The sequence below is a fragment of the Lates calcarifer genome, linkage group LG7_1 (genome assembly GCF_001640805.2).
Source record: "Lates calcarifer isolate ASB-BC8 linkage group LG7_1, TLL_Latcal_v3, whole genome shotgun sequence".
NCBI lineage: Eukaryota > Metazoa > Chordata > Actinopteri > Centropomidae > Lates > Lates calcarifer.
The window spans coordinates 18,542,455-18,564,282 of record NC_066839.1 but is presented as its reverse complement, the minus strand read 5'-3'; positions in this window follow the sequence as shown (position 1 = coordinate 18,564,282).

The window sequence follows — 21,828 nt, the reverse complement described above, 5'->3', positions numbered from 1 at the left end:
TAGTCTCTTTTACATCCCCCCATAACTTATAATTTTGACTCTGGGCTCTTATGGGTTAATGCTCTTAAAGCTAATGATCTACCTAAACCCCACCATTTCCCTGCCATATCCCTTCTTCTGCATTTTAATTGGAAATCCAAAGCCACTGTGTCAGGACTCTCACAGCTAAAGCAATTACAACCTCTGATGACAAATGATGTCCCACTGTACCTGAGAGCATCCTGCTTTAGTGTTGAGTCGTGATCATATTATTTCACCTCACAAATCTCGAGAGTCATCTCACATGCAGATGTGCTGGGTAGAACTTCACTTTCATTACCCACCTTACTTAGCTCAGCGAAACTCCTCAGCCAGTGCAGTCACACATTAGCATTTTGGCCACAGAAGAAAGAGTGAGAATAGGTAATGCTGCTAGGTTTTTTTTTTTATTGACAAGTTACACCTTTGATTAATGACTCTACTCAGCCTGTGTCTGTCACTGAAAGGAGCTAAAAACTTCAAATTAAGTCACTCAGAAATTAAGCAGCATTCATTATGCATATTAGTAAGTGCTGTACAAAGGCAGCTGGACTTGCTTGAGGCGCTTCTCATACTAGCATGTTTGACTACACTTAACTTTGCCAGTTTTTTGTGATTGCACTGCACACTCAAAAACTCCTCATGATCAATGTGTGTGTGGAGCTGGGGGCAAAGTATTTGTTGTTGTACGTTCACTTCACAGTATCAGCTTGGTCTCTCTGCTCTCCTCAGTTCAAACTGCAGCTGGTAGCTGATAGCCTGAGAGATTCTTCACTTCAAAGTCTTGTCCGCTTAGTTCAGCACTCCAGCACCTGGTATACAGCTTTGCTGCCTTATCAGGTAAGAGAGACTTTCTTTTGCCACTGTCTGTGTGTATGTGAGTGTAGGATCCCATATCATGAAACACCTAAGCCACTCTGCAAAGATCTCAAGAGCCCTTCATCCACAGCAGACAGAGCATCCCAGGGCATTGTATTTCATTCTATGATCATGCAAAAGTTGATAATTCCAATTTTGGATGTTGTGCCCTTATTGGTGTGATGTGATGAGTTTAATGGCAAGGAAGTCCTAAAAGTGATTTTATTACTTTACTTATGAGTACATTTGGCACAACACCTCTATTCTTTATTCCAGAAAATGTGCCTTAATTGAGATGCATTGTTTTTGTCTATCGTCCGTTTAATGCTATTTACTTAATATCCCACTGGTTTGTGTTGGCTGTCCGGGGGCCAGATCTAAAATTTCTGCTTTTATTGTGAAAACGAGCTGCAAAGCTTTTTCAGACTGAATAGTTATTGGACTCTAACGTGATTTCCCTTAAGAAGAAAAGGCCCCTGTTGACTTTTATGCAGTAATATTCAGTGGAGCGGCTCAGAATATAAATGACTGGCTGAATCCATGTAAAGGTATTATCCTAAGCCTGTTCAATACCCCTTGAGAAGAGGACGTGGGAACAGGCTGAAATGGTGAACTCAAGACTATTACCAACTGTAGTCATGCAGCTGTAGCAAAGAGAAGACTGAGGCTTCGTAGTGCTGACCAGACAGCATGCAGACTGACTGATGTGTTGTTTTTAAAATCTTTTACATGTAATTGTTAATCTTGACACAACAGATGGTGTAAATAAGATTTATTTGTTTTCCCTTCCACCCTCCAGCAAACAGGTTAGAGGTCAGTTATTGCACAGTTGGAGGAGCTCAGTGTCTTGTTCAAAGGAAGCTCAGCTGTGTTGGTTCTCATTGTAAATGTCACCTCCTGTCAAAGCTACATTAAAATGACTCATCAAGTCTAATGTTTTCAAAATCCAACCATGCAAAGCACTGGTAGTTCAACTGATATACACCATATGTCTTCTAGTCAGGTATCCTCCAGGCATATCTTTTTTACAGTACAATGATACTGAAAATATCCGTCTCCAACATGTTCACCTCCTATTCGCTAACTCTGTTTGTTTTCTGTTCGCGGCTGAGCGGCAGTAGGCTTTTAGGAGGGGTTTTTTTTGTTGTTGTTGCAAACAGCTGCCTGCTGGGGTTGGAAACCAGGTTGATGAGAGCCATGGGACTGAATCAACACAGTAAAGTTGCTAGCTGTAAAACCAAAACAATGAGCTGAAAGATGCTAAAATGCTTTTTAAAGCTGAGGGGAACTACAAAGCCAGATTCTAGTTCTTTTTGGGTTTGTCACTACGAGTAACCCTTTCATGCCAAAAATAGAAATTAAATCCATCGTTAAGTAAAAAATGTTGATTAGTGCCGCTTTAAGGCAATGAACAATTCATTTAATATTGTGCTCTAATGATTCACATTCTCACAAATCTACAATTAATGACATTACCACAAACCACAGGACACACAGTGAAATTACAGCTTATTGGGTCCTTGGCAGTCTGGGGCCTCAAGCCAGTTCACCTTGCTTTACTTCACCTGGCTGCTGAGGGTACAGAGCACACGAGGGTAAATTAGCTCCAATAACAACTAATCCCAGTGAGGTTTGTGGATTATTCAGAGTAACCAGGACACTGACATAGAAATATTTGGCAATTAATACACTAAATAGTGCAATTAAAGGCCTCATCAGCATCACTGATTATGTTTAATAAATCATGCTGATTATGAGGCACATTAGGCAGCTCCAGCCCCCTTGATAATAAACATAATATGGCTCCCATAAACATTTATGTGAGAAACACTTTAAATGGCTTGTAAACTGTCAAATGTAAAGATAAATACATTACAGCAGTTTCAGGCCAAAAATATCCAAGGATTAGTCTTTGAAATCCATCCTGTCTGAACTCTTTCAGGGGCTGATCCCAGCTCAGGTCAAACACTCTTCTTTAGTTAGCATCATCCAGCAGAGTGTTTGTACATTTGGCATCCACTAGCATAGCTGGTATTTCCAACAACATCATTACTGATCATTAAAAGCTCATCAGGTGAGGATGTGAGCATGTAACTAAAAGGAAATGTACGAGCACGACAGATGAGTCCGTTCTTAATGAAGTTTGTCATAAGGTATGCATGCATCAGCCTGATGGAAATGGCACAGGGGGCTTTGCTGGAGGGCCTGAATGACTAATTGATTTTTCACACAAATTCCTCCTTTGCTATTGATTACCATTAGTTCACTTTTAATTTAGTGCTCCCAGGAGATATTTCTACCTTAATTTACATGAGTAATATGGGGTCAGAGCTCTTTACAATCTGTGCTCATATTTTATCCAGATTAGTAATATTCCCCGAAACATCAGATCTAATTTGCTCACTGTACATGCATCAGCAGAAATTACTTTTGTATTAAAGGCTTTTAATGTGAAAGTCTCGCTCTACTAGATTAAACCCACATTGTGGTAGTGTCTGAGATAGAGATTTGAGGAAATCTATTTGTGTCCAGTTAGGGAGAGTCTTAAGATTTTAGATTCTGTCAACTTCCTTCCACTGCTCTCCGATCTGAGACATAAACACACACATCTTCTGCACTGTAAGTGGAAGAAGACACTAAGAGTAGCAGGCTAGCAGACTGCCACCCACAGCACCCACAGATTCACAGCAAGATCTGATGAAACACTGGCCGGGGCAAACGCACCTGCTGCCAAAAGCTGTGAACGTGGACCAGAGGGATTTTGTGCTTTGAGAAGAAAACAGAAGGCGGGGAAGAAGTTTGCTTATTCGACTGTCATCATCTTCACTAGCAGTGTGAGCACGGGCTGACTCATAATTTGCTTTGGGGCCATCCTGTCTCTGCAGCAGAATTTACATCTTCATACTATATGGATGTCTGCAGGATTGTGTTTGTGTGCATTTGTGTATTTACGTGTGAGGTGATTTGCTGGAAAAATACACTTTAGAGGAAGTGCTTTTCCTGCTTGTCTTCGAGAGCTCTCAAATGAGGTTTGCTCCACTGTGGCCCTTGTAAAGCTTATATGGGATTATCAAATTACGGCACCGTTCCCCAGACAATGAGGTTAGTATCTCTGAATGTTTGACTGGGAGGCATGTTCATCTCATGTTGTAAACAAACCAAGTTAAAAGAAAATTTAAGTTCATTACATTTTTTTTTCTATTGGAAATAATATTGTATTCACCAAAGTAATTGCTGCACCTTTACAGCATCAATGGAGAGATGTTTAGACAGGTTGGAAACAAGCTTTAGCCAGATTATCAAAACCCTTTATTTGGAGGTAAAACTTACACAGAGTGGACCTGGAACATAAAACTGTTCTGCACATTAAGTGGTCAGGTTTGAAATTTTTATTAACACTCAAGAGTATAACCGGTGTCCTTCCTTCAGTATACTTTATTTAGAAATAAGATAACCGTATCATTATTCCCTTGCACATGTAGTGTCAGATATGCATAGATTTGTGGACTTTTAGGAGAGACCCCTGTTATATTACTGACAGGAAAAAGAGAAGAACTCATAGAAATAAGTCCAAGATTTTCCCTACAAAGAATACATTTTTACATCAGTTAGCCTAATACCACATACATCATTTGTATAGTAAGAAAGCACCAAATGTGTATTTATCTGCAGCTGAAAGTAGTTACAAACAAAAACACTTTTTTTTTTTACTTCATTGTGAATAATGTTTAATGTTTCCAACTGTGAAAATGAATGCTGGTAATGGACTTTATTTGTGAGGTGTGGGGGCATCCAATAGGTAGTTATTTCCTAAGGTTCTGGCATGAGAACACAGATTATAGACATAGGAAAGTCCTGAAACACTGACTGACACATTATTAGTTTCAGTCTTTTTGTAGAATAAGTAACACTTTAAAGGGACTATTGGTAAGTTTTCTCTGCCACTAAACATGGTTTCTTGTAGGGTGCAGGCAGTGGTGGTGATGGTCGCTCACCAAGAGCTTTAGCCATGATTACATTTACATTGCAACAGCACTACTTCTCACAATGTTTATTCTAGACTGGTAAGTAATTAGCTGTTAACGCTGGCTATGTAGCAATCGCAAAACTTACAAATAGCGTCTTTAAAATTCCAAAATGTTTATGATGAATGCCTACAGTAGACCAAAAATGTGCATGTAGGTACTGCAATTTTTTTTTTAATAATATGCTATTATTCATACACACATGGCCTATAGCTAACAAAAAAAAGAAAAAGAAGAAAACAGTCAGGATTGTTTTTGAGTGTTATTGTCCCTTAAGTTACACTGTAAGAGTGATTGCTGCGTCGATTATAATTGAATGATATTGTGTAAGTGAAAGTTGTGCATGGCCCACAGGAGGAGAAGTTAGTAATTAGTTTTACACAGATGCAAAAGTAATGAGGTTTGGACTCTGCGGTTGGAAGATGAAACAATAAAACATGGACTCACTGGGAGCTTCACTGACAGGCTGCAGGTCGGGAAGTGGAGTGAATTGTACTGTCTCACTTTTTCCTCTCAAGAACAGTAAGAAAAAGATGTGTCAGAAATAGCAAACATTACACCTGGAGATAAGAAGCAACATTATTTACACAGGCCAAATCCGTCCCTCTCTCCTCCTACTTAGGTGTTGTCCAGTTCATGGTGAGTCATCGAAATACCAAACCAACACAGGCAGGAGAGAAACGTGTGTGATAGACGAAAATGCCACCGTGCTGACGCCATCCACTGTGCGTCATCAAGAAAACAGAGCCACAAATATGATTTTTTAAAGACGGTTTCAGATACAACACTTAACCACCATGTGTTATGATCAAAACATGCAGTTACATGTGACGCAGAGGCTTCATCACTGAGTGTCCAATTTCAGAGTAAATTGAGTACAAAACATGAAAGGAATGGTTGCTTATCAGCAAAGGTAGTGCAACAATTAGAGTTTACAGCCACAGTATTGGCTCTGTAAGGTACAGTGGTGCTCTGGGCTAAATGAAAATGCCAGCATGCTACCAGGCTCACAAAGGCACTGTTAGCATGTCAGTGTTCAGTAGGTATGTTTATCTCATTCATCATTTGTAACATTTACTAGCACCAGACAAAAAATACTTATCTTTCCTTAACCTTTACCAAGTTCTGCCATGCCTAAACATAAGCATAAAAAGTGTAATATAGCAGTAGTTGCTACGTGTGGATATTGTATCATGTATTCACCAAATGTATTTGTGAAAAACAAATTAAATATGCTGTCATTAAACATTTTACTAGTAAGTTAGGTATCACCATTTTGCCACATGGAATGTCAGTATATTTCAGTCTGTATTAAAGCAGTAGTTAAACTGACTGACAAAAGTTGTAGTCTATATAGCCTTGATTCTAGCATTGCAAGACAATTAAAAATCTTGCAATTCTTTATGATACATATTTTGTTGTTTTGTATTTTGTCTCAATAAAACAATTAAGCAATTAAGGAATTATATCAACAAAATTCATTTTTGCTGCTCTCAGTATCTGTCATCATGCGCTGCAAAGATGTCCCAGATAATATAACTTCATTCTGGATCTTGATCATACTTTTCAAAGGCTACTGGTTTTTGTTATATTGGAAAAAAAATATGTATTGCTAATGCTAAAGTGCTTAGTAAGATGAAAAGATTATCATATCTATTTGATTTACAATCATTTCTATCAATAAAACCTCCTTTTCAATTATTCCAGTTTTTTAAAACTCATTTGAAAATCCTTTTGCACAGAGCACCACAATGCTACAGCTACACATCTTAATGAGCTGAGATGTGTGTACTGTGTTCTCACAACATCGAATCCATGTTTAATCCTTGACTTCACTCTAATTAGACCCCATTCAACTTTACTATCACTCCTCAGAGTATTCTGCCTCAAAAAGCAGAGATAACAACCTCTAAGTACAAAAGCCCACACAGATCACAAAGACAGCCACAGTGCAAATTTCTAAATTGTTTGTGCCTCTACTCCTCTACTGTGCTTCCCTAACAGCTGCAGGAATAAATTAACTGTCAGCCGTCCAAGATGAATGGCTTCGCTCCCCAGATGGGGTGTGGGATCCATGGCAACAGCTCTACCACCTTTTAAAATGCTGTTGTGTTTTCAGGTATGATTTACTCATCTGGGCTCAGTCTTCCTGCCATTACACTGTAATTAGGCTTTAACAAAATCTAACAAAATGTGTCCTATCCAGCTATTCTGCTGCCAATGGGCCTGTCACTTGCTCTGCCTTGGATTAATAGGCACTTAAATTGTTGGATCTGAATGCAACTTCAAATATAAACCATTCAAAACAGAGAGAAAACCAACAACAGCTTCTGACAACAAAAGTTCTCAATCGAAGGAACAATCTTTATCATAAACTAAAACGACTGAGAGGCAAGTATGTACCTTGAAAAGCTGCTGCTGATATTCTTATAGGAGAGATATTTGCTCATTTGTTTCAATTATATTCACTCTAGACTGCAAATCCTGAAATGATTCGCTGAAGATTTACAGATTTGATCATGGACAGGCTGCTGGAGTGAAAGCTGAATGAGCGCATGCATGGTAAAACAAGTATATGATATATGCATACAGATGCTGATTATATTGGGTTGGTTATTCCATATATATGCTGACATTGGTTTAAGTTAATTTCAAAGACATAATCAGAAACAAGAAACAGAAAAAAACAGTAAAGTAAATATTGCATGGAAATTTAAACTTCTTCCTCTTTCCATTTGTTCCTAAAGGAATTGGCATTTTGACATTTTTTGCTTAAAAATAGCCAGGAGGCGATTATCACCCCCCCCCCCCAGGTTTTAGGCTACGTTAATTGGCTTAGCATAAGACAGTGGTATTCATCTTTTCCTCTCATTCTTGGGAAGAAAGAGAACAAGAATATTGCATATTTCCCAAAATACAGAACTTGGGAAGAAGAAGTAATAGGAAGACATTTTAGTTTCAGCTCATTTGTTTCTCTGTTTGTGTTTCTTATTATTCGTTGTATTTTTGAAATAAAGTTAATTTTTTTTCTTTTCAGTTCAATTCCTAATATTAACTGTGCACGGTATGCCAGTGATAGCAACAGTTAGAAGTGTAAAACTTTTGAACTGTGAGTTGAAATCTTTTCAAAGCAGCTACTGTGCAGGGTAGAAAAAGCCCATTATCTGGAGATTCCAGTTCAGCAACCTCTGCTGTAAAATACGTTCAGTGTATCATGTCAGATAAATTGACCCTCCAAACAGACCTGAACTGCTGTGTTTTGATGTTATATTCTGCGTTTCAAGTGCTGCTGGAGTGAATAAAGTGAATGTAATTTCATGCATCACTCTGTGAGAAGTTTCCAGGCTCCAGCTTGTGAAATAAGGTTAAAAATTCTGTTTGATAGAAATGCACAATGTCAAGCAAATTGGCCATGAAATAAGTGACATCAAAAGCTGATTGTTTTTTATATTTATATGGGAGACTAGAAATGACAAATGTGTTCTGTGGTGTATGCACACTGTGTATAGACATAGTGACTTTTTTTCAGCTTTAGAATGCAGACTTCAAAATTACAGCAATGGACAGATGAGTCAATCAGGCTGTTCTGGTCTGGACAAATTCAATACTTCGTCATCCTCTTATTGCAGAGATAGCTGACATAAACTTTAATTTACATAACTTGTCACGACTAGGCTTGGAACCCCAATAGCAGAACACAGACTTTAAGACAAACAACGTTTATTTAGGAATAGGTGGTGCAAAGGGTCAGGATAGTGCTGGTCTAGAGAGGGGTGCTGCAGCAAGTGAAGGAGTCCAGGGGAGGGGAAAGGTTGTGCTGCTGTTGGTGCTGGTCCCGATGGAGAATATGAGTGGCAGGCAGACTGGAGGGAATGGCAGGTAGGCTGGCAGGCAAAAACAGAACAGAGAACACAGGGTAAGTACTGAACAGACTAGTACTTTAGCAATAGCTGGCGTAAGACTAGACAAGCCGAACTTCTCTCAAGACAAACCATGAACAGGAGTGTCGATGCGTCAGGGACTGAAGGCAGGAGCAGGGATTAAGTACATCCTGGGTGATGGGCTGATAGGAAACAGGTGAGCTTGATTGTAGAGGCACGGCAGGTGTGGAGTGGCAGATCCAGCAGGAGAGACAGAGAGCAAGGGGGAGGGGCAGGCAACACAGAGACAGACAAACAGACAGACACTGACAGACAGGTCAAGGAGCTGACCTTGTGACATAACTCTTCGAAGAATAGTAACATGAATCTGTAAACCCTCATCTCTGTAGAAAACAAATCCTAAAAAATGACTGATCATCAGTGACTTTATTTTCCAATAAGTGTACCTCTGAGATTTTGTGGGGAAGTTCATTTGCCCTGAATTCTGGCCAAAGATTAGAACCTTAAGATTCAAGATGATTGTGTGTCTTTAGGATGGGCTACAAGCTGAGTGACAATCTTCTGCAGGCTCAGGGGGATTGATGGAAGAGAATGAAGGGAATGGGAGCAGGAGGGGGAAAGATCGATGGTTAGTCGACCCTTACAAACAGATCAAGAGGTGACCTCTGAGTACAAGCCAAGAATACCTCTGCAGCAAAATATAGACGGAGGTAAGAGAGTGGAAGAAAGGTGAACACAAAAGGGGAGAAGTAATGTCATTGAGAACGAGCTGAAAAAGACCTTTAGACCCTACAATCACTCCTCACATCTTTCCAAGGGTACGTGGTTTAGGTACAGGTCTGGTACACCCTGGTTTTTTATGATTTCATTTCACAGCAGCAATAATGTTTGGGATGATAGGATGATAAGTCTTACATCATGAAGATCTGTAAACAATGGAAGAGTATCCCTTATCAAAGTCACACTTCACATTTTCATATTTTGTCCAAAATCGCCCTATTTTGTACACATATCGTGTTATATTTACTGTTTACCATTTTATCTGATATTTTATCCAAACTTCTGAATTTAAAATGTATATTCTATGTAGTGCCCCCAAAAAAGAGTGTCCATGGCATGTACATTACTTACAAATACATACAAATTACCATCATGTGACACTACATCTAAATGATGATGACTGACACATATCTGAAATCTGAAGTTACTTTGGACACAGCCCTGGTCACACCATGGCAGTGGTGCAGAGGCTACTTGTGGGCAAGCTGGTGCACTACTGTAGCTTTGATGAGTTAACACAGTCAGCATGCATTGTGGAACATGGTCGTGCTTGGTACTTGGTTACAATAGCTCTCCAACCTATAGCTGGGCTGCTGTCGGTCAGCTCAGTGGCTAACTGAATAATTACATATTCTGTGAAACATAATCAACCTAACATAACTTATGCCTCATTATACTCCAGCAGAGCAAGCTTATATAATATTGGATGGTGCAGCATACCTAATAGGCTGTGATAGTTTCCTCTAGTTTGGACTCTCTGCTCCTTTAAAGGTCAGCAATGAGGTTTGATAACATTTGATCAGATTCAAATCCAATTAAATGCACTGATCAAATCAGAATTAAGTTTCCTTAATGAATGAAAGTTTTTACCCCAATTAATGTTCACAGCATGCACCTACAACCTGAAAATGGGATTAGGAGGGTAATATATTACATATTAATTAAAAGTATCAGGCACATCCATCTAACAGCTGTAGTATGCTGCTGTAATGCACAAGATATACCCCTACTACTGAGGGTTCTGATTATTGTGCTGATGAACCTGATCAGCTAAAAATGATAATGTGATATAAAAATGTGTTTATAAGTCTATCTGGGACATCTATGGATTGATGTGAAGCAATCAGCTAGATCCTCTCTCTTGAGAAGAGTCACCACTCTCTTTGGTCTGTGTTGAACTACAACTGTTGGCCTCACAGCAGCGTTACAATGTAATGTGTCTTTTCACTCACAAACAATCTTTGGCTGAACACAGGCATTAACTGTTAAACCAGAGTAACCCAAACTTTTCATTTTAGTTTCTATGAAATAAAGACATATTAGATGCAGTTGGTCTGCTATCAGTGATATCTGTCATTTTAAGAATCAACAGCCAAAATTGAGAAGCTGCTATCCATGTCCATTGCTACTAAAAAAAGAGCAAGAAGACAGATAACAACCCCACAAATCTTTCAGAATGGTTGTTTTTCCCATGAGGACAGTTTCCCAAAATTTAGTCGACACTTATCTCCTGTCCCTCATCCATGTCCATCCTCTCAGTTAAAGGTTTAGTTCACATTTCCAAGAGTTTTGCAGAGAACAGAGGTTAACAGTACGCTGCTGTTCCTTTCTCTCCCTCACCAAATTATTTATCTACCAACTGACAGGCTCATCAGTAAAATGTGGATGGGGGCAAATCTGACATGACACCTTCCCTCATCTTTGGCCCCTTTAGGAAACAAAACGTTGGCCTGAACATGGGCTGCTAAAGGCAATGCATTTAAACTGTGTGACCAGGGCTCTCTTCTTTGCTGCTTCTCTGTGTTAGCTGATTGACAGTTGAAATACGCACCTCCGGGCGTCCTCCAGCCAATCCCTATCTCTGAGGCCCCTGAGACTGTGCATTACCATGCAGCAGCAGCATAACTTCATTAAAGTTTCATTGTGTCTTGGAGGAAGCTTGACGGGAGCTCTAAGCTGCCTGCCTGAGTGCCACCACTGACTCAAAGTACAAACGCTCCTCTGTCTGACTCACTCTTCTCTTCCTCAGACTCTCTCCACCTCTTTCTCCTCATCTCTCCTTCTTTCTCTCCTCTCTGGTCAAACCAAGCACTTGTTAAATAACATGAAGGCCCCCTGAGATTTGTCTATAAGCCTGGTGTTGAGCAGATGGGCCAGAGGACTCACTTACTCACTTATAGCTGTCTCTTCTGGTATTTTAGTTGCCGTTAGGACTCAGGAGAGAAATGTAAGGAACACATGAGGCATGCAATTATCTTTACACTGCAAACTGTGACAGAATATGTGCCAGAGCAAGAAACCTTTTTGACTTTAGACACTCAACTGCATAAGGGAAGAGCCACTTTTTAGATTTTATGTAGCAATACTTTTGTCTAGTGTGACTTTCACTGAGTACAACATTAGCACCACTGCTGCTTTTTCTGAAGCTTCGCAGCAGTGGGTGTGTATGCACCAAGTCAATCTGTCGATGGACTTGAAGGGATCCTTGGGTAAATGTAATCTGGAATCAATTGGACTTGCTTGTGGCTGGATTTGTAGCACAGGGTTTATTTAGCTGCTCACTGTCTGTGTGCATTTCCTGCAAATGGGGTATGGTTTTATCCAGTGAATATCCTCTGAGTCAACAGCAGTGACTGGAGATTTCTGGGCAAAGCAGAAGGGCAATCTCACTAGACATATTTCTGCAAACATTTTTATTGTTTGCAGTAATTCTGAACCAGGTGTAAATATTCCTCCCTACTGAAAGTGTGTCACAGCTGAGGGTAGCAACACAGGCAGGGAGGACCAAAGTGTAGGAACAATGGCAGGCAGGTGCAGAGAAGGAATACTAATGGAGGAACTGATCATAAATACAGAGGTTTACAGGCAGAAACTTTGGACTGATGGCTTGATGGCAGAAGAGACAAAGAGCAGAACAGCTTAGACGGATGGCCCAGGGGTTGGAGGGCTGGAGAGCTAAAGACTTTGGGTGGGCAGCCCGGTGCAGAAGGCTGACAGTGAAGGTGGCTCCCCTCTGCTGGTCAAGCAGGTGACCAACAGCAAAGGTGATGGATGATGACCGTGTTCGCCTGTCGTGAGTAGGCTCATCATCTGAGGAGGCTAGCTAACAGGTGCAGGCTAGATGCTAGCAGGCCAGAGGCTAGCCGACTGGGGATGCAGGCTGGTGGCTAACAGACTGAGAGATAGGTTGATGGCCAATGAATTGGGAGACAGACTGGGAGTCAGGGTTGTTTAGGAAATCCATAAACCACTCAGGTAAACAGTTCCTTAGCATAGAGGACACTTCCCTGCATGCTACAGCCAGGGCTGCCTCTTGGTACACCCTGCTAGGGGCCATTTTCCACTCACCATAAATGCAAATGAGGGTATAAGACAATTCAAAAGTATCTCAAAGAAGCTGGTCTTGATTGGTTGGATTATACTGTCGCAACTGAGGGTAGAAACACTGGCAGGGAGGACCCAAGCAAAGACACAATGGCAGGCAGGTGCAGTGAATGGAACTTGATTGGTGGAAATGATCGTAAATACAGGCAGACGAATCTATGATAAGTAGGCAGGAAGACAGTAGGCAGTAGGCAGTCAGTGCAGTAAAGCATACAACAGGTAACTACACACAGGTAGCAGGCACATAGGAAAACACAAGGTAACATATACTGACCAAACCAGTAAGGCAGGTGACTATAGCAGGTTTAAAACCTGGCTTGGATGATGAAGGAATGGGAAACAGGTGTGTGAGTGGGCAGGGAAGCTCAGTTGATTGAAAATGGAAAACAGGTGTGTAGGTGGATATGGAGACAGGAAGAAAGTTTGGGGATATCTGGTGTGCTTATAGAGACTGGCAAGAGACAGAGGTCAGAATAAACAGGGCAGAGAGAAGAATAATGAGAGTGGAGATGGTTGGTCCAGAGGAGTGAACAAGAGAGCCCAGAGACAAATCATGACAAAGTGTTATTGTTTCACTCGTAGCTTTTGAAGCTGCAGCAAGTCAAGGATCAAGAGATTCATTGTTTTTAATTGTTAATACATCCACCATGGGATTCAGTGTGAAGTTATTATTTTTTATTTGCTTTTGAAAGTGTTTCATTCATTATTTGTCCTTGAATTAGATGTTACATTCTTAAAACAATATACGCAGCACCTGGGTACACAGGACTTTTTTTGTGCCTGATTTTATACTTCTCTGACATCTGTTGTCCTTCAGGGAAAATTACAGTGTATAGGTGAAATAAACCATTCAATTCAAACATTTTTGTTCAACAGCCCACTGTGACCGCAGTTGTGATGGTGATGTGACATAGCCATCATTTTTGGCATTTCTGAAATACCTGTAATAACAGCAAAATGGTTTCAAATATATGATTACAGTTGGAAAACCTTTCTCCCCTGATGTAGAACACATACTTTTATCTTTCTCTTAAAGGGAAGCTGCACTGATTTCACACATTAAGATAAGTTTCTATGCCATTAGAGGTAGCATTTAGCCCATTAGAAGCAGCATTTTTCACAACAGTTGTATAATGTCTTCTATGGCTCTGGGGAATCTTCCTAAAGCCGAAGAAAATGACCTCAATGTAGGTAATAAAGTTATTTTTCTGTTCTTGGCTTACAGATCGTATAACAAATGAGAGGCATGGAATTTGAAAGCACCTGGAGTTTGATTTACACTAAGAACTTACCAGAACGGTTTGACATTTTGGGAAATGTGTTCATTTACTTTCATGCTGAAAATCACTTGAGAAGACTGAAACCACTTTTATGTATGTATGTTAAATGTGATGCTACTACTTAGCTTAGCATGTAGATTAAAGAGGGAATGGGGGGCTGTGGCTGGCTCTGTCCTAAGTTTTAACAGATTTATGTCCCATTAAAGCTTCCTAAGATATCCTGCTATATGGAAATGTTTGCTGAACTAACTATTGTTTTTCAGTGCAATGATAATAATGTACCAAAGTACCAAACCATCTAATTAGCACAAACACTCACCATGCCCAGCCAAAAAAAAAAGGATTAACCACATGAATTAACCAATGATCTGCTCATCTAAACCTCAGTGAAAAAAAAAACACATTTCCCAAAATATTAAAGTTTTCCCTTAAAGTCAGGATAACTCTGCCTCTGCTGCTTCAGTTTCTTTAGTATGTCTCTTACAAGTCACAATTTATGAGTATATTTCTGAATTGCTGCAATACCCCTTTAATTTACCTGCTCCTTCTCAATACCTCCATACTAAATATATTCTACACATTTTAACCATCGTACTCTTCAAGCTTGACTGGTTGTAATATTGATATTTTCCACTGCTGTATTCAACTTAAAACATGTTTAACAGGCTCCCGGACATTATGAAACACATCAGGGATGCCTGTTTAACCTGTAATGTCACTTGTACTCTATTGTAAGAATTTCTTATTTGTCTCTTCATCAGAGGGTGTCTTATTTTTCAAACACACATTTATATCATGAGTGGAACTAGCTTGCTTATTGCAGCCACAGAGAGCACATCAAAGTGTCACTGTCTTCATAGGAATGGCTAGTTCACTTGAAATGCTGTTTGCACTGGTCACCAGAGAGAAAATATGAAAACAATTATCATTACCAGTAATTACTCTGTGCCCACATTAACTGACGCGGTTTCCATAAACCGCATCCCATCAAATCAATCCTGTTGAAATTAGAGGTGCTCCCCTTGCAGGTTTTCAGAAACAAACAGGCCAAACATTCAACAAACCACACTGATCATCCAAGCACTCAGTCGGGAAATAAACAATAAATACACTGCAGCCCAGTGCTGGGTGTTTATTTTCCAACCCTTTTCCTCCTCGTGTTGGTTTTTGCTGAGAGAGGGTGAGAAAGAGATAGATACCGTGGCAGATAACAAGTATGAGATGAATAGAAAGTGAGACAAATAGAGAGACGAAGGGACTGTTAATTAGAGGGTGTGACGTGTCCCCTGGTTGTTGTGGTGGGTGATGGGAGGGTCGAGCATGTCTGTCACCTTGTGAATATTCAACATCCAATGGGGCTAATTCTCGGAGAGCAGCAGTGACAGCAGAGAAGAAGAAGCCAGTGTCATCTCCCTTAGATGAGTGATGGTTACTGGATGCGGGTGGGGAGGAGGAGGAGGAAAGAGAGGAGGTGGAGATGGGAGGTGGTGTGGCACATGGCCTGTTACCATGGCAATGAGTCCCATGTCAACCTACAGGACATAAATTAATTCCAGTTTTTCTTACAATTTGACCTGAAAATTCCTCTCTCCTTCTCTCTCTGGCTCCTCTCAGCTGCTCAACTTTGTCATTCCCGACCTCTCACCCGCTTTGTGATGCTGATTTATGCTGCCAAATAATAAGAGCAAAAATGCTTTGAGATCTGCTGTTTACTGTATGCTGACAGTGAGCTAATGCTTAGTCATAGCACTCATTTATATTCATACTGCTGTAACTTATGCTCATAGACAAAAAGTAGGATCCTGTGCTGTTGAAGGAAACTCGTTTTAGCGCTGTTAAAAAACATGCTGACACGATTCCCATTGCATAATGTGCCTTGATGTGTCTGACAGGTTGGTGGCTGTGATTTATGGCGGTGAAAAATTGATCTTGATGTTTAGGAGATGAAAGACCACTGCAGGTAGCAATGAAGAAAAGAGACAGAAAAACAGGGACAGAAAGGCGGACCATAAAACTAAATTGTAGACAGACATCTCCTGAACCTTCCATCTTGTCAGGTTGTATTGCCACTTTTGTTGATAAGCCTACTGTATATCAGGATATGTGTGCAGAACAACTGAGCTGTAGCCTCTTCCTCTTGAACAGAATAGCTTGTTAAGCTCAAATTATTTAGCACTTGTTGGGATACAGTTTTGATGATACTTCAATATAGACGTGCCCATGGACAGCTGCGGACACGGACAGAGATCAAAAAATAAAAATGGCTTGTGTGACCGCTTAACAAGAACCTGCTCTAACACGTTAGCAGTTGGCTCACTTGTAGAGGTCACAAACTCTGGGAAGTGCACAACTGTCCTCATAAAATTTACTTCGTGCACAACCTTGTCGCCATGAGGATGCGGCAAATGTGAACTGATTAGCAGCGTTGGATCCCTGCTGTGCCTCAGCTACGTTTCCAACTGATGTTATGTCTCCTTGTACAGATGTTTTCTTTAGCTTGGTGCTGTTGCATGATTAGCTGGCAACTGTCCTTTAATCTTGTGTTGTCCACTTATCAGAGTTATTATATGAATAATGGGTCAAATAAGTAGGATAAGTGGGTCAAATAACCCACTTGGGGCATTTTAGCATCTTTCCGCTCATTGTTTTGGTTTTATAGCCCTAACTTTACTCTTTCACTCCATTTTCAGCATAAAACTTTGATAAACCAATTGTAACAAACAGCAAAGTTAGGAACTAGCTAGTGAATATAGTAATGCATTCAGAGAGCCAGATATTCTTCTTTGGAGTAAGTGGAGAACAAAACGCTGAGTTTATAGAAGATTAGAGCTATATTTGTCAGGTTAGAGTTTGCCTTGGAGTGGGCTCTGCTTAAAGTTGGAGAACAAATACAAAATATTCATGGAAGAAAGATTCATGAAAGATTTGGAAATGAATACAGTCTTGTTCTGGACAATATACAGTGATGCATATACAGGATATGGCTACCTTTAGACAGGTGTACGATAGATTATTGACTATCTGCATGTGGCACACATAGGTACAGCAGCCTCACCTGACTAAGGTCAAGGAAAGTGTAACTGATTTTGATATGCAGACTAAATCTCCCACCCTCCTAACTGCTGGATATGTTAACCTAGTTTGGGAAGAGGAGGCTGTTTGGAGTCATTAGCAGGCTAAAATATGTGGATTGAGGCTTGGGAAACAGAACGTCGAGTTCTTATTTGTCTAAGTAATGGTGTTTGATGATCCCATAATCTGGTGTAACGTGTTTATTGCAGATTATATTATTTCATAAAACACACAAGGTAGGAGGTTTTAATCAGTGTTGGAAAGTGAAGAACTGAGGGATGCTTTCTGCTTGGTGATTATCATGGGACAAAGAACCACTAATACAAGTAAAAGTCTGGTATTTATTCAGAAAAGCATTCATAGTCTGGGGTTTTCCCTACCATTATAAGGCTTAGGTGCAGCACCCGAGCCATTATGGGCACCACCTAAGCCGAATTAATGTAAAATCATTGAGGAGAGCATCAAAACTAACCAAATGACTTTTCCCAGATCTAATGGTTGCAGTTGGTCTTCAGTGAACCTTTCTAGCAAGTTTTGTCTTTGAAGGTTTTGTTTATTTATTCTGTGCTCTAGCTTTTCGTTCACAGATATGGTAATAATAATGGTCCAAAATGATGTGAAATTGCACATTTTTAACTGAAAAATGTAAAGTTTTCTTTCTGGAGGACCTTAAATGTACTCCTTCAAAAACTTGGGGAAATGCTGATATTCTGTACATTTTTCTTTATAAGAACCTCATTTACATATCTAACTCTGCCTCTTATGGAGTGCGCTGTGTGTTTTCTTTAGCTTCTCTACACAATATGTCAGAGCTTTTCTTTGGCTGAGCATTGTATTAAAACGTTTTTCATAAGTTTGTATAATTTGTATGTGCAGTATATTTGAATGCTCTGGGGGAGTGTGGCTGTACAATACCTCTGGAAGTGTAGGTGGAAGATGTAAGGATGCTTTATCATATATAAACCTTGAAGGAAACAAAGAATAACTTTGATCTATACTTCAGCTCAGGCTGTGCTTCACAGCAGTACAACAGTGCCTGTGATTTGAGATGGTGTACAGGTCAATTCTGTGTGTCAGTAATGGGCTTTTGAATGTACTCCTATGTTACAGACATTGTGTTCCTTATATTAATAGAAACAAAACTGAGGATACATGATTATATGAAGTGGACAATTGGATTTTGTATCTTTTTTTAATGAACAACAATCTACAAGTCCCTTATCACCAAAATACACAATCTTCTTTTCATTTCATCTTCCAATCTCCTTATTTAGCACGAGTGTTTATTTATTTTAATGTCTGACCACAGTGAGACCTAGAGAGGGAGCATAGTGAAAATGAGAAACAAAGGAGAGACTACATTTCACAATCACAGACACTTAATAGATTCTCGCGATTTGTTTTGCTGCATTGCAGCAGTGGTTCCCTCATGGCCCTCTCTCTGGAAAGGAGGGAGAGTTGAAAAAAAAAAAAAACAACTGAAAAACATGGCAGTCTAAATCTCAGTTTAACTCCTTGCATTAAAACACACCACTCCCAACATTGCTCTCTAAACTGGATTGATCTGTTGTTCTCATTTTGAAGAAATTCAAATATTGAGATGATCCTGGGGTTGTTGTTTTTCTACTGTTTCTTGCTCTCAGTGTGTTTCAAAAGAGGCTGTTTTTCTGCTCATCTGTGGACTCTCATATTCATCCATCCATCCTTTTTATATCTTCTATCTTTCCAACCCATAATTCTTTCACTTATATATTCTGTCAATTCACACTATTATTTCCTCAGTAGCACTAATGCCCCTATTTTCCCTGGCATTTCATTTCTCTGACCAGATCAAAGCAATTTATTAGCCTCTGTGCCAACACAGACATCAATTTCAAAAACATCAATATTATTCTCCTTCTTGATGATTTAGACAGATTTGCCAATCCCCTATTTTCTCCGAGATAAATCAGCTAATCCCTGTAGGGATGTGTGAGACGGCTGATTGAAGAGGCGTGATCCTGGGTCACAGTATTGGCAGTACCTCCTGCAGAGGTCAAACCTTTTCACACTGTACTGTGGTATGGTCCTCATGACAGGACACCCTGCAGGGGACCATCAGGATGCAAAAAAAGGAGACAAATGCAAAATAGGAAACTGAGGATAATTCAGTCCTGGGTACAATTGTGCCTATTAACAGAAATGACAATACAGTAATGATTCATACAGACAGAGATCTCTAGTCTCAGTAGAGCTATGTGTAAATGCATCCAAGAAGCATTCAAGACACCTAGGGTGGCTGTGATTGTGGTATCTGAAGTCACACTGTAGTTACACACAATTTAGTTGTTGTTCTCCCTCTATTAGTGTCAGTTAAAAATGCTTACATACATGTCTTACATGTCAATACATGTCTTGCTTATGGTCTAGAAATGTGATTCAACCATGTTTGTGGACAGTTGTTAGCGAGCTATGCTGATTTGCGTGTAGATTGTTCCCCTTGTTTTCAAGCTCCTCCTTGGGGATCCTGGGGAATTCACAGGCCAGATGAGATATATAACCTCTCCAGCATGTTCTAGGTGTTTTTGGGGGTCCCTTACCAGTTGGATCTGTTAGGGGGAGGAGAATGTTCAGTTTGAGGGCCTCAGAATTTCTAGTCTTCTATTTGCAACCAGTGATTCTGTTGGCTTCAACAGAGCAAGATTCTCAATGTGCAAAGTAAGCATCTCCATGTCTGAGGCCATGGTTCTCTGCTGGAAAACTGGATTGCTCAGGGGTGGAATAGAGTTTCTGCCCCAAGTGAAGGAGTTTAAATATCTCAGGGTCTTGCTCACAACTGAGGATGGAGCAGGAGTTCAACAGGCATATTGGTATGGTGTCAGCAGCACAGTGGGAGTTGGACAAGACTGCTGTGGTGAAGAGTGAGCTGAGCCAAAAGGCAAAGCTTTCAGTTTACCTGTCAATCTACATTCAGACCCTCAGCTATGGCCATAAGCTTTGAGTAGTGGACTGAAAGAACAGGATTGTGGATACAAGCGACTGAAATGTAGGGTGCCTGTGCTCAGCCTTAGAGATAGGGTAAGGAGAACCGGCATCCAGAGAGCTTTGTGTAGAGCTGCTGCTCCTTCATCTGGAAAAGAACCAGTTGAGGTGGTTCAGACATTTTATTAGGATGCCCCCTGGGCGAGTAATATTGAAAAAATTCTGTTTATATACTACTATGCAACAGCAAATATATTTGCACATAAACATGTTACAGTTGAATTTGTTATCAAAATAATGAGGAAATATTTTAATGAGTGTATCTGCAAAGTTACTATATGTTAATACTGGCTTCACTGACTCTTCACTGACAATGTAATTCATTTATTTATTTATCTTTAGTTGGTTAAACCTAACCACAAATGGGATGTCCTACATGCCCCACATCCACCTCTCCATACAGGTGTATAGCGCTTAAGAACTGCAACAGCCCCAGTCTTTAAATGCTGATTCCATGCTGCAAAATGCTTTGTCATTAGGTCAGAAACAAGAGACAGACTGGGTCAGACCATTCGGAACAGCTTAATCCTTTGGGATTTTAGTGAAATAGCCTAGTTATATAGCAGAAAAGTGTTTCCCAGCAGGGTTGCCCAACAGTTAAAGAGTCTGTCCCTCAAATAAAAGGCTTGTGCAGCAGCCAGAGATAACGCCTCAGTTATAAATTGTGGAGGGAAAATATTAAATTATCCACTCTATGCATACACTTATGTTTGGTGGCCAGTGAGGAGGAACCAGCATTGATTGCATTTCCAGACTAATGCAGCACAGCTGTGATGTTCCTATTCTTACTTCAAATCAGCCATTTTCATCTCTCCACATTATCTCATCTGTCAGCGATGAGATCACCAGCCACCTGACAGTGCACGGGAAACACTGTGTTATGTATATCCATCATTTCTGTGTATTATCATGTGTATAAAAAGCAGCCAACTACAACAGCTGCAGCAATGTCCAGAGCCATTTCATCATGACTGTTGTGGAACAGCACCCTGGAGATCAATGAAGGAGTAGACATCACGCTGTGAATGAGGGGGGTTTGTGTGGAATTAGAATTAGTCTGTAGAATCAATGCACTATAAACAATTTAACTGACAATACCCTCACCCTCTTTCCTCCCCCTCTCTCTCACAACCGAAATAAATACACTTAATTATGAACCGCAGGGGAATGCTGACTCCAGGACCCCCAGCCAGACAAATTTAAACAGAGCAACACATACTGTAAAGCGTAGCTCTGAACAAATCAAACATCACTGATCAAGATCAATACTGCTGCACTGCTTAGTGCATGTTTCTTAATTGCACCACCTCAGCACCTTTGGATCGGCAGTGATGTTACTGGAAATCAAAGGAGGTAACTTTTCTTTGATGTGACTTATGCAGCGACACTGATCTAAGAAACCTAGTCTGCCTCTGCTGTTAACTATAAACAGCCTGTCCAGTCAGCCTATCAGCTGATGCAGCTAGAGACATTATGATACACTTTTACAGTCAGTCACCCCTCTAATAC